Source organism: Varroa jacobsoni, unplaced genomic scaffold (genome assembly GCF_002532875.2).
Source record: "Varroa jacobsoni isolate VJ856 unplaced genomic scaffold, vjacob_1.0 scaffold_1313, whole genome shotgun sequence".
Lineage (NCBI taxonomy): Eukaryota > Metazoa > Arthropoda > Arachnida > Mesostigmata > Varroidae > Varroa > Varroa jacobsoni.
The window spans coordinates 17,521-31,981 of record NW_019214215.1 but is presented as its reverse complement, the minus strand read 5'-3'; the positions used below and the strand labels follow the sequence as shown (position 1 = coordinate 31,981).

Genomic DNA, 14,461 nt, shown 5'->3' with positions numbered 1-14,461 from the left:
ATATGGGATATGCGTACCAATTCGGTAGGGTGGGTCTAGCCCGGCGACTGCGCTGCAATAGTGATCAGAAGAAAAACCTATATTTGGCTTCTATGTTACTATGACAAGCTGATAAGTCTAATACGGTGAGAGATCACAGCTGGCTGTGGGTCAAGGTGTCGCGCCTATTCTTAGGGCATGAATAATAATTGAGCAGAGCGCCTGAAACTCAAGATAACATATAGAATCCATATTTATAACAGCAGAACTTTCAGGTACTGTATTATTAAAGTAACATTGATGCAAAGGAATAATTGCTTAGCGAGCTAGCGATCATTTGTTAGGCAAAGGTCAGCTCCAAGTAAAAGATGTTACAACATAACATACCGCCGCTTCGATTTAGCGATTTTTGTTATCTGTCTACAGCGTTGGTTCAAAATGAACCGATCATTATTACATGCGTATTATAAATTATGTAGTAGAAATAGCTTGGTAATCAACAAGAGACGAGACTGAACATAGATACTCGGTGCTACTATATACTATACAGATAATATGTATTTTTAGGTTTACTATATTTTTCAAGTACTCTTCTTAGTATGATCTCGATCATAAAGTGCACTAAAGCTCTCTGTGAACGCCCGAGCTTCCTGCGTTATGTCGTCAGCTAAACGACATATAAGGATAGACCAATTACTTATATCTAGATGTGATTATATACACGCGGATTGGCCACTGCGTACCTTTATGTCACCCTTTTCTTCACGACGTTCGTACGAAATGTCTTGCAGATGGATGCAAAGCGCTACATTTGAACTGGGAATGTTTCTCACTTTTTTGTGACACAAACAAACACTTTAAAAAAATCGCTTATATGTGCTAAAAGTATTGTTCCTTACGATGTTTACTCAATAGAACCACCATCGACTATGATGACAGTTTCAAATCAATCAGTCTCAATTCTTTTAATCCACAAATAACTTCTTTACGGTAAGAATGCGTCAAACTCGTGAAAGAGTCACTCAAATATGCTACATACGAGAAAAAAGAAGGGGTAAATTTTAGGCTGACAGAAGGCCGACGGTGTCAAAAATGCACGGCCTCAAAAGGACTAAAAAGTTCAAAGGTCTTAAAAAGACTAACCGTTGAAATTAGTCTGGACAGCCCAGTCAGGTGATATTTTCATCTCATAAATAGCCCTAAGCGCTATAAGTCTAAGTGTGTATAAGCCTATATCTAGACATATCAAAAAATGGCTTTTAAGGCATTTCAGTGAATTTTCAAGAAACCGAAAGATTTCCTATTGAGGATCTTCTAGCTCATCCCATCAAAGTCCTCTACGAATTCTTCAAACGATATATATTCTACAAACTGGCAATAATGTAGATCATTGACTTCAAGCGAAGGAATTAATTGACGTTCCCCCAGGAAGGAAAAACTGGACAGTAGCTAATTTTGGCGAAAATTCCGAAACCTACGCATTGGTTTCCGCTACGAAAAATTTGTCCTTTATTACCGAAAGAGCTGGCTTGCTTCTATTGACAAGCTAGGCATCAGCCTGAGAAAATTAAAGCGACAATAAAAGAAAGCATATTGAAGACTCAACCAAGAGTGCACAGGATAAACAATGCAAGATACAGTTCGATAGCAATGGAACGAAGGGATCGATAATGTTTGACCAAATCTGAACAACAGAAGCTATGTATACCGTTTCCGCTCTCCCGAGAGAGAAACTTCGACTCACTGTGTCACCGGCGATCACTGTCTTTTTACCTATTTAAAACGATGGTTCTGTGTTCGATTCTATTTTGTTATGTTCCCATGGTGGTATATGGTCCCCTTGCTTATCGCGTATTGCTCACAAACGATTGACGATAGTATACCAGCGTATTTTTTGTATACGTCTCGTTTACTGCTACGTTCACTGCATTGCTATTTCAAGAATCCTCACTAGCAACTTAAAAAAAAAGCAACGCAAAAACAGAGAAACTTTTTTTTTTCAGTTTCAGCTGGTGTCGCCCACATTTAAGTGCACTGTCTCGGTCAAACGAGTTTACCATATATATTCAAAGCCCAATCGACAAATGGTGGCCATTAGTTGAGAGCCGTGTTGCATTTCGCCCCTACCCCAAGAGGTAACTTTGCCCTGTCACTTTCGGATTTATCAATCTGTGCAGCTTAAATCTTCTTGCCTTTCTGCCCGTTTATTTTAGTGGCCCACATAGCGCCTAACGAGGTGTATCTTCTGTTCAGATACTGCTCTTGAGAATTGAAACTGATGCATCGATTAACGGTGCGTGTGTATGATGATATAAGAATACGTGTTGATGAAGTCATCGGTGACGGGAGAATTAAGCTCGCATATCCGCCAGCCTCTAGCGCTTAGCTATCGGATTGTTACTTGCTACAATAGCTTTCAGGTTACAAAGGCTGCAGCGACACCTAGAACAGTGCATATAGAAAATATCGAGTTTGAGTGAATTTTGAGGTAGTATCGTTTCCATTTTTTACTCACTTTTCAAATCCGAGGTATGCCGAGGACCAGACCCAGGGCGCGGAAAATAAAGGTAACTGAAGAAAAAACACGACGCAGAAAACGCATCGCGTTCGAGAAGGGGTCCACCGATGCGAAAGCAAATATAGAATAGAAATGAAAAAAAGGTATTGACGGAAGAAAAGGAGAAATAAAACGTCCAGAATAAAGAGGATAATGAAACGACAACAATTAAATCAGCAGCAACAGGCCACGGACAAAAAGGCGGCGAGCGAGCGAGCGAGCGAGCAAACCATTTAGCTGGCGCTAGAGCTTTTACTTTCTGACGTTTCTGCCCCCTGGTCCTGACTGGCCAGCAAAGCTCCAGGAGGGACTTGAAGTCCGCTGAATTGTTCTGATCCGACACTAAATAAGCGCAAGGAGCATTAGCAGCAGAAATAGAAGATTCGCTGGGGAACAATGTTGGTTTCTGAGTTTTTGAATGAGATGGCTGAAATTTTTAGTGGGTAGCTCTGCGAAGTCGTTGGGCTATAAAATGGGACGGATATATGCGTATGATTTTGTTGTCTGTCGCAGAGACAAAAAAAAAGTACAAGGGGCTTGGAAAAAGAATTATGGACGGAGTCTATTAACCACGAACACACATAGACACCTTCTAGTGAGATTAACAAAGTACAGAATTTAGAAATGCCGGCTAGCCTAGCTGGCGTTTCTTTTTGTCATTTCTCTTTTACCGTTTCGACCGGCTAGACATTCTTATGGCTACCATGATTTTGAAACCCGTCTAGGTAAAAACAGACGCCACTCAAGGACGACAGTAACGACAGATATCAATGTTGCGGTTGTGTGAATATTTATTTTATGCGGGAACGATTGTCACTGCTGTTACTTTAGACATTATATGACGTGTATGGTAATAATATGATTCGAATTTTTAAGTAACTACCTCACGGCAAAAAGCAGGATACAGACATTAGCATTATAGAAAGGTCGCTTATCTCCAGAAGCGTTACGATTACTACAGATAGTCTCGTTTAACATTTGAATTCGCGGTGTGTGTATGTTTCAACAGAGATATGATGAAGAACCATTTCCTCCAATATATCTACTACCTTACCTAAAACGAACCGAAACTTCACGTAGTATTGAAAGTACTTAAATGTACTCGATTTTCTCGCTGTCTGTGTATTGTACGTACGCGAGTGTACACCTTTACAAGGAACTTGCTAGGCAGGCGCGACAGCTAAGATCATTCTATACGTAGTAGCGAATCACTGTTGTTTGCTAGGGCAAACGATTCATATTCCGGAGGAGACAATGGGTGTGTAGCTCTTGTTTTGTAACTCAAGCGGTAATGTGAACATATGTATTTTGTCACATCGTCAACCGTTTGGCAGCTTCGATGCACACATTGGTCATACAGTTGAAGATTAAGCACCGCGAAAGCTTTCCCATAGATAGACGATTTTAACATTTACTGATATGGGAATATGCGCAAAGTGCACTCTCATACAGGTTCAGATGGGGCTTTTCATTATTGGTTTACAAATCACGCTTGCGCGGCAGTACCGGAACTGGCGGCAGCGGTCGCAGCACCCCTTATGCAAATCGTGAACGTAAGGGTAAACGTGGTCCCTTCATGGTCCCGGAAAGGAAACCGACACATTTGTTCTGGGCGGGGTATGTTCCTCCCAGCCGGCTGAAGACTGCCGCCTCAGCCAGTTTCTTGCTGCCTGAGACGTCACCGGACCCACTTCGATTGACTGCGCATTATCAAACCTTTTGCTAAGTAGGGAGCGAAGTGAGAAGTGGAATATTAGCAGTTAATTACAAAACTCCTCAGAAACGAAGGCGTCGACAACGAACAAACCTTACTGAACCAAAGGATTTCCTTGTGATGAATGATGTGACTTAACCCTAACCGGATTTCGCACCACAGGTTTGCCTTGACTGTCTCTTGCCCCCTGTCGTACCGTGAATAGAGTACCATTCATTGAAGCTCGGTACCTCGTTGGCCCTCTGTTTGAGAGGCTCGGCTGCTGGCGAAGCTCGAGACTACTAGGTCAGATACTTTCGCGAAGTCGCGTATGATGGCCTTGTTCTGCTCAGACCCCATCTAATTTGTAGATGGCGAAGAACGAAACTTGCGACGAAGCAAGCGATTACAGCAGAAAACTTTTTCAGTATATGCGTCTGCAGCGCGCACCACGTCCGACAACGACGAAACAGCTTACTGGACGAGTACTGCTCATACGATGCGGAAGGAAGTTATGGAAGAGTATTTTCCATGCCATTTGCGCAAGAAAGGCGGTTCGCGTATACATGTGAATCTGAAAGAGACGGGAGAACTTTAGTTCGTCAAAACGATAACGTTGCTGCTGTCACGTTGCCGTCAACAGAGGGCAAACAGGAATGCCAATTGCGGCTATTCAAACATGTCTTGTTTTTAGTGTATCATTATCCCGTTACGTTGGTTAGGCAGTGCATTTTCCAAACAGCCTATACCGGCAAGACAGCAGACATCCTCACTCAAACCAAGCTTAAGCACTTCAGACAACAGGTTCACATAAGCAGTCTCTTGATCAAGCGGCTCGACATGTTGAAGTTTGCAAATGGTAAATTGCATAAACTTTCGGTGTCTATATTCACTCACATATGAGATATTTATGCCTACTAACATAAGTAAAAAAAATAGGTGACGTTCTTTCAACATGGCCGTCGTTACCGCTGAATTCACGGCATAAAAAACTCTAGGTTTATAGTGGTTCTCACCGGAAATGGATTACTTATGTGGGCTGAAAACTGAAAGGCATAACAACTACCTTGATGTTTCACATATTTAAAGACGCCAAGACCTAAATAAACGGTAGAAATTTACGATGACGTTGGGAGGCTCGGTATTACTACGCTTGGTTGGACAAGCCTCCTCCACGCTTGTTGGTCAAAAATGGGCCTTTATACTATTTCTTTTCAATGACTACATGACCGCATTACGGCGCTTTGGTTCTACTGCTCACACAGTGAACACATCACGCGTAAAAAATAAGTATTCATAAGAAAAAAAAGAAACTAAATGAATAATCTACCCGTCAGTCAGTCAATTAGCATGTAAACATTCGACAGGTCTTCGCTAGAAAAGCAACCAATTTTTGGATTGGATTCTTTTTTTTACGGCATAGACTCTCTTTAACATATAGGATTCTGCAATATACAAAAAACCGGCATATTACAATGTACAGCCAGATAACCACTTAGATATGATCAGTGCGTACAGGATGTATCTATGCATTTACAGGAATCATAGCTTTAAGTGAATATAGAAAAGATACACCACTATTTTTTCAGGACCAGCTGTATCCCGCCAAACACCAGATACCACAACGAAGGTGGCAGCAGACGCGTATCTCTTCAAGTACATAGCTATGGTAACAGACATTTCACCACGCCGATCTGAATCTTTGCATTGGCAAAAAGATTACTAAGCATCAATAATCAGAAAGGTACAGAAATGAAGGATAACAACTAATTGTGTGGTTCTATCATAGGTTCTCAGCTAGGTCCACCAAGATCCACTCCTGTTAGACTCATAATGGGACAAGTCTTTGATGCTATACCTAGAAATAGGTGAGTCCGAGGACTTGATAAGTAGTTAGTAATGCTAGACACATACGCAAAAGAAAAACAGATCAACAAAGCAACATGTTGTATTGCCACTTGTTACAGTGGTCGCTATTGCAACTGTGGTTATCATTGGCAGAGAAAGTAAAATGCTAACTGTTGTCGTTGTAATCTGACTGGTTGTGCCCACGTCCTAAATCCGTCCTTAGTTTAGTTGTTCAGTATCCGCTATTGAGTAGGATAGATAACCAAGCGGCAGATGGGTACGAACCAAGCGACAAGCCCTACCGGGTCGGCCATGCAGAAACGTTTGGTGCGTACTAACTGTGCTTTCTTCTATAAGGTCGATTATTGACATGCACTATATTCTATATCTTTGGTTGTTACTTTACCAATCTACAGCGTCTACAGGGACAAAACGACCCACTCGACAATCAGAAGATGTTCCGTTCAGATGGGCTCTCTACGCTCGCCAGGCGCACGTGGAAGCCCGGGCACGTAAGTGCGAATCGACGGCACGGCGTGTTGCAGTGTGAGTCCTCTTGGTTCTTGGCGTTTGTCTGCTCGTTCGTCCGCGAAAGAGAGAAACAGGCGCCTCTTCTTCAGTCTTTTGGGTTATTTTCGCAATTGGCGATTTTCGCTTGACCAGACGGAGTATTGATTTGTGCGCAACGTAAGATCCAGCTAACGGCAAGCAAGATAAACAGGCGAATAAGGTGACAAGGGGCCACTTCAGCCACCTTCCTTCACGTGTTTCTTACAGCTGGTAGAAGGAAGGTCTCAAGAAGCAGCAGCGATAGCGGTAGTAACGGCTGTACTGTTCACAACAGCAGCTAAAGAAGAAGCAGCAAAAGAAGAGGACGGGCGGAGAGGGCGACATGGTTATTGGAAAAGGTCGCTGCTGGGCCCACTTTAGCGTCCGCACTTCGTTCCCTCGTCCTGCCGTAATACTGGCGGGAATGCATGCAAGGGTGGAGGGGTCAACGCAGAACCGCTGGAGGCATAAGGACCATCACCGCCAAACGAAGGCGCAATCTCAGCAACTGAGTGAATGAACGAATTAGCCAGTTTGCCCAAAACAAACCAATGCTGACACTAAGATACCGGTTTGTCCCATAACTGCTACTGCAGCTGCTTGCCTGAAGAGGAGCGAATAAACCTTGTTTCCATATAGGATTAAGACACTCTGCCGCAAACCTAACAAAGTGACCTGCGTCAGCTAGCAGAGCTGCTGAACAATGCAATGTGGTTACGGGCCACACTGGCCTAGTTGTAGGCCGATCCGTCGTTTAGCAAAATATGCTGGTAATCTAAGACGTTCCTTGCGTGACGACGCTACTCATTCTTTTTACGCACGATTCTAACTCATTTGAGGCTCTCTCTCCATTGGGAGGGTGATAGGTTATGGCTATGTATTGGTGGCGAGCTACTAGTCATTAGTCATCTCGCACTATCCAAATTTATATGCGGAATTCTGTCGTTCTCTGTGCGATGAATTTGGCAAAATGAAGAGATAAGCGAGCGATACGAAAATTTCTTGAAGGACATTCTAACTCGTTATTCTAGACCATTTTCATACCTATGTGCGAGATATTGCTATGTCTATGCATTGTACAAGTGTAAAAAAATACGATAGCAAATTACGTACGACCCTCAAGTCTGTTAGGTCGGAGTGATACAATTTCTCTTTAGTGAAATACTAACCATTTTTGTGCTTTTGCTTGCTAGGAACAACACTCATAATAGAAGTCTGCCTTTTTTTTACTACGTTTTTAGAACGTAAACTGGTCATGCCTTCGTTTTCCTCCCTTTTCTGAAGGGCGCGCGTTTCGCTAGGTGAAAAATGTAAAGCCGAAAGCTGCGGATTGTATGTAGAGGAAGAAAAGCTCTAAGATCATTTGCTTCGACCTCTTCTTGTCCATATCTATATTAACCATCTGTGTTATGCAAAGACATATCCAAATCAAGCGAACAAGATACTGACAGAACATGTTCCGAGGAAACATTGAATTTTGGTTAGCTTTTGCGTCCAGTTGCAATCATTTTTCGAACACATCTAATCGTTCGTGCCTTGGATAGATAGGAAGATCCGTTGAAGACCGAGTCACGGTGAAGCATGAAACGAGTACAACCGTACGTTCGTACTTGTATACTTTTGCGCCGCCAGGGTCGAATGCGCCAGCCGATGGAAGTTTCCCTTCCACCAAATAACGACTCTGGCATCACAGAAAGGCGATCCAGCCAATTCGAAGCCTTCGAGCTGAGGCAATTTATTGACGTTTCAACTCTCTTTAATGGTGTTGTTATTATTATTATCGTTACAGGGCAAACTGTAATAGAACAGGTCGCTTGTAATTTGTTTGGAACTCGCTGTCACTTTACTACGTATATACTGCATAGATCTCATTGATGAAAATATCATATTCAAGTCTAGAAAATAATACGCTTGAGCAAGATTTGTACGGCTCATGTGTTAAATAGTATTCATGTAGAGTGGTGTTACAATCGGCAAGAGAAGTGTGAGGGTTTTCAAATCGATTTTAGCGTCATGGAGCTTCTACCATGTATATCACAGACATAAACACGGAACATTCTAATGTAACATTATTTTGATCGAAAGTACGTCTCTTCTGCATCAGATAGCTATAGCCTGCTAACAACTGCAGATACGATCGTTGCGTGTTGTCGGCTAAGCAATCCAGTAATTGTGCCACTTCCCTTGTCGATAGGGCCTATGTGGCACGTCATAGTATGTGCTCAGGTTGAAAAATAGATTTCCCCTGACCTATTACCGTTTAAATCATCATCGGCTCGTTGACCGGGGTCAGGTGTGCTTATAGAAGCGCTTCTGTACGTTCAAGATCTAGCCCTTTATCGATTCCTGAAACAGTCGGCTATGATAAGCAGTCTTAAACCTTACCAATTAATGTTGAGGTCGTTTAGTGCCTGAGACTTTCGAGGTCTCTTGATTGGATATCAATCGGAATAATTTTTCGCTATGTAGGTACAATGCTCGACTCAATGATGCGGAATGAGACCATTGTTTGTAAAAGGCCCTAGTAGCATTTATTCCGACAACACTGACAGGGGAAAAATGATATCGATAGCGATATCAACAACGATGCAACACGAAGCATATAATCCTTTTGGTGCGCAGAGGTAATTGATCAAACAGAGAACACAACCATGTCGGACTATATAGAAACCATGCTTAGTAAATAAAGCCAGCAAAAACCTAGAACGGCTATACGCTAAGGTACCTAGTGATGGAAAACGTAAATGGGGAAAATTGGACTAGTTAGATGTGCGTTTTTAAATCCTCGAAAAATTTCGTAAGCAACGAAACAGTATGCGAAGTTCGATGCAGCTAAACACCTCAGGAGTTCTATATGTGCAGGTATATGGTCATAACAATAAGGGTTGCTTTATTAACGCTATTTACTAACGAAATGATATACAATAAAAACCTCTGATGACGATTCTCTAAGACTTTTAGCTTCCCGATAAAACATATACGTATCACGGTTTATTGAGTTGAGCAGGAGTATTTACCATCAGATCATATCATTAAGTGATATGCGAGGTTCTTCATATAGAATATGTATAGGCGCCGTTCTCTTCATCGAGTTTTCAAAGTTTGGAAGTTTATGAAAAGTCAATTGTCTACGACCAAAAATATGACTCGAAGTCGTGCCTGTATTGTAACTTTAACCTAAAGCGGACCATGCTCCAAAACACTTCTATCCGATGAGTAGTAACTTTCCAAAGCACAAAAAGAAACAAATCACAGTTGTCTATTTAGCGCTTGTTAAGCAAAAATTCTGTAGTTTTCCCTCCGCTCGTTTGCGCAAAGGATTTTTCCCATTACATCTGTATGTATAAATCTACTCAAAACTGCGACAGCAGAAGATTGCTATCGTAGCAATATTTGGCCACAGGTACTTTCTACTGATGACACCAGTTCTCTTAGATCAGAAGCACCAGGAGAGTATTTCCGCAAGCAGTGTTAATCCGAACAAAGTAGAGAAATTCCTGTTTTATTTTACTGTTCAGTAGTTTCTTAGCGGAAGATAGAGAGCAGTTTGCCGCTAAATTGGCAAATGAGCATGCCGGATTGTCTATAATTCATGGCCATGTGGAAAGTACCGCCTTAAATATCGAGGAGAAGAGATGGCCTACGTTTGTCGGGACTTGTAGAAGGATCGCAGGCGAAAGGGGACAAGAGCACTTATTCTCAAGAAAGATTTATTTATAATACATGGCTGCAAAAAACACGGTTTATATATCACTTTTAAGATGATTTCAGCTCTAACGATTCCAAGCGGTGCAGTTGTTCCGAAGGAGCAGTCGTCAGTTACATGTAATGACTATCGGAATATGTATATGGAACTATATGGGCAATATAGCAGTTCGAATACAGTTCCATAGCTCCCGTAAAACCAGGTGAATAGCACACGACGAAACTTAAATATTATCAACGTGAACTTCTGTAACTTGGAGAAAAAAAACTTTCTTATCTTTTGGAGACTCAATGATTATATTTTAAAGTGTATAGCCAGGAAATTGTCGATATTTGGCTGAGCTCGGTCGCAGCGGTTAAAGAGTCACATACTCTTACCCCCTTTAGAGCGACTGAGTCATCCCCTCTATTGGGGTGAAATTCGCGCTAGTAGAGAGACTGTTTACATAGATATCGTTGCAGGTGGTACGGTAATTTATGCATTACCGTATATAACGATTTCTATACGGTATTTATAGACAATACTGTAGCATTTATATTTCAACATAATAACATACAACTGATCAACAGAAATTTAACTTCAATCAGTTTCCGTCATCACATGACTACACCACCTTCTGATCGCATTTTATTTTCTCCCCTTTAAATAAAGCGTATTTCGATTGTTTTCTTAGGGAAAATTTCATAGATGCAATGTAATATAAGTATACAGACCGGCAAACGTATAAATCTTATGAGGTTCACTTCTTTATTTACTTGTATGGGGTCACTTAACAAACAGAGGCTTTGGCTTAATGAGATGGTTGTCGGTGTAAATCCAGCGTGCGTCGATTCTTGGTCTATAGTGTGGCGGCTGTCATCGTGTCCCTATCGTGGCTAGTCTAAGGACGAGCTTCCCGTTGACACGACTCGCTCACCTTGTAGTTGATGGCAGTGCATAGGCAGTTGTTGTTTTACCACTGACTGGCAGTGGAAGAAGCATGTATAGGAATTCCATTAAGTAGGATATAGGTGCAAATAAGATCCTTACAGACCCTGTATACTTCACCTGTATACTAAGCGCGAGGTATTACGACGAAACGGTACATTCCTAAAACATATCCATCGTTTCAAATTAGTGTATATACTCTTTGTTTACCTAATTTCGTTGTGTGTTTCGTAGAATTTTAGAACACTGGGGTTGCTTAAACAGGCTCATTGACATGTATATGCAAAAAAACGGATCTTCGTGTTGACCATCTACTTTATATACATATGTGCTTTCGTTCCTCTCTGTGTATTTACTGTGCTGATAAGAGCGCAATTTCAAATAATAATTTTCATAATGGATACTTGTTTTACGCCAAATCACTTGTCCTATTTTACAATTGATAGTCCAACCAATCATAGGACCAACCAACCGACCGCCTCCTAAACGACCACCTGAAGGCGTCCGATACTTTCTGCCCGATACTTGCAATAGCTGTTAAAAGCTGAAAATAAAAAAAATACTACGTATTTTTTATTACGACTTTACTACATATTATCATTATATACCATAGATATAATTTTATGTAGAGCAAGTTTTCAATTGGTCTTGACCATTATCTTGAACAACTTTGTTGTTAAAGATAATGGTCCTCTATGTCAATGTACTGTTGCAAGTAGGCATTCCTAGACTGCAACATAATAGTAAAACACGGCAAACCAGTTAAAAATCGATTATATTATCTGTAACAAAAGAAGTTCAGCAGAATATGAAAAAAGGAGAAGCCTTCCCTGCCTTGGATCTGATCTAAGCAATTGACTCTGACTATTTCGAAACTCTGAACATCGCCAATAAGTTGATATTATAGCAGTTAAATATTACGTTAATATAACAACAAGTAAGTAATTTCGAGGGCTTCGTACAGGGACCGCATCATGGTGTCAGAAATTCTATTTTGAAACTTCGTCAAGGATATTTTTTGGCAATAGAAAAGTATACGGCAGTAACGTTTCCTATCATCTCGAAATACCTAGCTGCTTGTAAGTCTCTTCCTGTGTTAGCTACTATGGAGCGATGAATACCAGAAGAAGGCATATGCTTTAGATCGTCAACAAAATGTTTAAATTAGATTAAATAGAGAAGGCGACATAGCCCATCTTACGATCTTATTCTAAGTGAAACTATGCCGCACGGAGATCCAAATTTCGTAGTGTCCAAAGATCTTTGAAGGCCTCCCACATATTTTGATCAACGAATATCGAAAATCTATTGTACAAAAACCGAATGTTAACTCGATTCAATTCTAACTGGGTTTTTGTGAAACCAGCCGCTTCTCAAAGGATATGCATACGTGAGATCCGTGTTATGAAAGGCTAGTTCATTTATTACAGGATACACAGCTTGATGGCAGCTGTGTCATTGGCACAAAACACTCGCCAGAACACAGCCCCAACATATATATCCTCAGGCATATCTACACGTGTTCTAGTAAACGCAAAAAAAAAAAAAATACATATTTGTATGCACGCATCGCTCTCAAAAAATACGCAGCATCCGGATGCGTATTAAATCACTTCCAAAATCTTGATAGATCTTTTTTTTGCGATAACACGGCAAATTGTACTGGTAGCGTATGTCATTCTTACCATCGGCATCATCACCATCGCGTTTCGTCCCCATACATGAATCTTTTCGCTGTTATCGACTATTGGCCAATCGAAGCATTATCACACATCAACTTATTCCCTCGCTTTTTTTATCCATGTTATTTTCCCGGCTAAGGGAAATATTCAGTCACACAATTGTTTACCATCGTCATCGGCACAATCACCAATACAGTTGCCACAATCACCGTTACAAGGCTTTGCCTTTTTCTCGCATATTCATTGTGTTTGACGTACGATTTCGTTCCCGTTTCATCTAGCCCTTTTCGCCACTATCGCTGCCGCAATTGCTTCTGCATTCGCCCCTGCCCCCGTCGAAAATGTTCGTAGTAATAATGGTTTGTCTCGTTGCAACATGCTAGGGGTAAATATCTGCATAAGTACTCCGATAACGCGTACTGATAGTATAACGGTGCTCGTTGTAGTTATAGTACACTACGGCTATCCCGATGTGAGTAGGAGAACGGCTGCTGATAGTAGATAACTCAAAAAAAAAAAAAAGGAAAATTCGGGGGGACGGGAAGAAGTCAGGTGACTTAGAATACCGAATACACTCCAAATATTTCCAGTGTTGAGAAACGGCTGCAGAAAAGAAACAATAGAAGCGGCTGGGCTGTCAATACTGCGAACATCGGCACACTGTAACATCACGGAAAAGAAGCAGGAGAAGGAACACGAATAAGAATAAAGGCATCAACGTCTCTACGAACTAGCCGTCACCACCGCTGTCGTCGTAGGGAAAGAAGCAGCCACGAGCCTATAAGAGTTACAGCGTGCAAAACGATTGCCAACTAGAATCCTTTGGCTACTCTTACCTACTGTTGTCGAGGGAGGAGTAGGAGAGGATAGCCATTCTTTTCTCACCAGTGCGTTGCAGAGTATAGACATGCTGCTATCTAGTCTTTTAGCTGCCGGAATGTTTAATCCCTGCATGCTCTTCATCGTCTTTTAAAAGGAACGCGTGAGGTACATCAATATCAACGACAACGGCACCGGACGCAAAAGGAGAACTCGTACGAACAACGACTAGAATGATACAACTGCTTTTGATGAAAAAAATAGCATCTATACAACCAATAATGAATAGTCGAATGCCGCCTAACGTGGCTGACATTTCCGACTGCGATTGCTTTGGGTTCATAACAGATGATGTCCATCGCTGAGTTCGCAGAAGAATACCCCAAATCTTGCCTTTGAAATGAGCTGGCGGGCGTACAATGTTGCAATACGAAAGCCGTGATTCCCACAAGCGAAACTCAAAGAAGACCTCGGAGGGGAAAAGGCTAGGGAAAAAAACTCAGATAGAGAGAGCGGGTCACTAGACACGGCAAAAGGAAATTTGTGACTTACTCACCAGTTAGTGGAACGATCCCAAGGGGGTGACCTTTTTGTCACATCTACTGCTAGATGAAACGTGATCTTTGCGTTTTCGCACGTAGATACGCATAAAGTATCTAATATAATAACAGTATATACACTATACGGTATTCGGTGCTTTT

The 14,461-nt window shown here is 41.5% G+C and overlaps 1 long non-coding RNA gene across 2 annotated transcripts in view; it reads right to left on the bottom strand.

Moving 5' to 3' along the window:
- The window catches only part of LOC111268732 (uncharacterized), a 53,613-nt gene extending 39,868 nt beyond the window's left edge, over nucleotides 1-13,745 (bottom strand). Inside the window, exons 1-2 of one of the 2 annotated variants that reach the window (XR_015314356.1) lie at nucleotides 12,945-13,745; nucleotides 11,057-11,803 (exon numbers count right to left, since the gene is read on the bottom strand). This is a non-coding gene — a long non-coding RNA (uncharacterized LOC111268732). Of the gene's footprint in view, nucleotides 1-11,056; nucleotides 11,804-12,944 lie in introns of those variants that run through there. The other variant, XR_002685381.2, reaches the window with a different exon arrangement.
- Nucleotides 13,746-14,461: the final 716 nt, after the last annotated feature.